The sequence below is a fragment of the Phalaenopsis equestris genome, unplaced genomic scaffold (genome assembly GCF_001263595.1).
Source record: "Phalaenopsis equestris unplaced genomic scaffold, ASM126359v1 Scaffold000523, whole genome shotgun sequence".
NCBI lineage: Eukaryota > Viridiplantae > Streptophyta > Magnoliopsida > Asparagales > Orchidaceae > Phalaenopsis > Phalaenopsis equestris.
Genome location: NW_018164963.1, coordinates 328585 through 331456, shown reverse-complemented (window position 1 = coordinate 331456; position 2872 = coordinate 328585). Strand labels below are relative to the sequence as shown.

The window sequence follows — 2872 nt, the reverse complement described above, 5'->3', positions numbered from 1 at the left end:
CTGATCAAAGTTTAAATAGATGAAATTGGGGACATAGGTTAGTCTTGAGACAAATATAGCCATATGCCTCTAAATGAGGAAAAAAATCATAAAATTAAAATTAATTCATAAAAATGATATGAAGTATTAATATGTTGTTTTAGTTTATTGTCATAAAGACATACATTACAAATCTTAATCTTTGATATTGATATAAAAGAAAAGTTTGCAATGTGATTTAAGGTGAACATTCACATAAGATTTAAATGTTCCATGAGCTTCAAGATCCACGGTGAAGTCGTGCTTGCTTTCATCATCTTCAAAATAATCATCATTTTTATTACCATCTACTAATTGAATCATATTTGCAACTTTAAAATGTTCTTCATTATCCACTCTTTCTTATCATACTAACAATTAATTTGAAATTCAATGTAATTTTAAACAAAAGAATAAGTTAATAACATAATTAAATAATCAAAATTAAATTATCTTTTGAAAATTTTAAGCCGTTATATCCGATATATTAAATATAATATATATTAATAATATAAGATAGTATGCATTTTTGCATAACTTTATTGAGGCACTGCCTCAAACGCACGTCTCAGACGAAAATAATATAAGTCTAATTGGTGATACGATACTTAAGCCTTGAGGCTTTTTTTTAAAGAACCTCAATTTGAGGCGCTCCTCAAGGTGATGTTTCTGATTAATGAGCTTTTAAGCAAGTAAAAGAGATGGACCAGACCTACAAGAGCCACCATGTCCTGTGGTGATAGACCTTTGCTAATGAACTTGGATATGAGGGCGACAAGGTTCTGATTTGGGTTGGGGATATCGATATTTGCAAGCTCCAAGCTTGCGGTTTTTGAGTCGAGCCGCCCGACTGGCACGTCCCAATAAGGTCCGCCAACCTGTGCAGAGCACAATTTACATGTTATTTTAGTGTTTAGTTATGTATTGAGCTTTTCTGACGTCCCATATTTTGAATGAAAGAATTTTACTTGCAGAGTTCGTATGCATGTGTACTATTTATACAATCATGTTGTACACCGTTATATACAATATAGTTTTGAAAGAAGTATGCATGCATTCGAATTCCGTACATAATATTTTATCATCTTAAATATGTTTTGTTACCAAAAGGACTGCATCTCTTGCTGCTATAGCAAGGAGATCGGCACATGAAACAACTCCAGGGCATTCTCCTTCGAGCTGGCTCCTGGGCATTCTCCTTCGAGCTGGGTCTTGATGCGATCTACGAGATGGAAACCGATGAGAGAGTTGACGTTTTGAGATGCTGTTTTCTCTCCTGTCAGCGTGGCTGTGTCTTCCAGGAGTACAGATCCATCACAACCCTGAATTAATCAGAACAGTTTACATTAAGCATCTTTAAAAGGAAGATTTACACACACACACACACACACACACACCATTTTATTATGTTTGAAAAGAAATATTTGGTATGAAAGGTTTGGATGTCATAAATATAGAAAAGTTAAAATTTAATGTATTGAAATGTCCCTTCTTAAAAATACATTGGTTTTATTTATCCATGGTGATGGTAATAGGTGGTGTTTGTTGGTGTTAATAGTTGTTTTTAAATATTAATTAAAATAACTACCTTTTTTTGAATATTTTTAAAAATAAGTTATTTATTTTTAAATAAAAAATAAACACTAAGATGTTTTTTGAAAATGTTTTTGGTTATTTTTTTAATTTTTTAATTTTTATTTTATTTTATTTATATTTTGATTAAAAATAAAATATTTTAGCTGTTTTTAATAGTTTTTCTTAAAAAATATTTAGTTTTAAACATAAAACATGAAATAAAAATAAAAATATTTTAAGGGGTTAATTAGGATCAATTTATCTTTAATTTTTATTTTATTTTACTTATGTTTTGATTTGAATTAAAAGAATTTTTGGAATATTAAAATTAATACTATAGTTTTTGAAAATGCTCAAAAGAATTTAAAATAATTTTGAGTGTTGTTAAAATAAGTTGATTTATACAAAAAAAAAACATTAAAGAAATATTATTTTTAAAACAAATTAAATGCAAAGAAAATAGAAATAAAAATAATAAAAATAATCTGATCAAACAGACTCAGACTCTGAAAAAATATATTTAAATTAAAATAAAAAAGAAAAATAAAATGATCTCAAATATGCCCCAAGTAAACATTTTAAAAAATAAGGCTTCTAAATCTACTGAAAATGCTTGGAATAGTTTTAATTTTGCCTACATATCCTCAAGTTGTAAAATAATGTGTTCGCAGCTATGAGACACAAACACACACACATGCGCACATGCATGCATATTTCTAGCTATAAGCCTAACCTATTTATATTTGGCTTGTTAAATAAGTATGTTAATAAAAATATGTCTATAACTCGAGCTAATTATGCACTAATCACAAACAACCAATTTGTTTTTTATTGCCCTACTTGCTACCTAGCTCTCACTTAAAGTAAAGAGTAAAAATATAATTTTGCTTGCATTGCCAAAACAAAGCAAAAATATTACGTGTGGATATGGTATGTTAGATGTGGATTAAGTGTAGATTGGCAGTATTGACATCAACTAGGGCTGTCAATTTGGCTCGTTGTTCGTGAACAGATCGTGTTCGGCTCGTTAAGCAGCTCGTGTTCCGCTCGTTCGTTAAGCCTAACGAGCCGAACACTAATAAGTTTTTAAGCTTGAAATGTAAACGAGTCGAACACGAAAAAAAATTTGTCCGTTCGTGTTTGGTCTCGCGCTCGGGTCGAAATGACTCGAAAAAAAAAATTATTTAACTTTTTATATAACAATATATTACATATATTATTTAGATAATAATATATTATATATATTTATGTCTAAGTTTAAATCATAACACCTCATGTG

At 29.2% G+C, this 2872-nt stretch overlaps 1 pseudogene; it reads right to left on the bottom strand.

Moving 5' to 3' along the window:
* Nucleotides 1–734: 734 nt before the first annotated feature.
* LOC110028755 overlaps nucleotides 735–2872 on the bottom strand; it is a 2921-nt pseudogene continuing 783 nt past the window's right edge.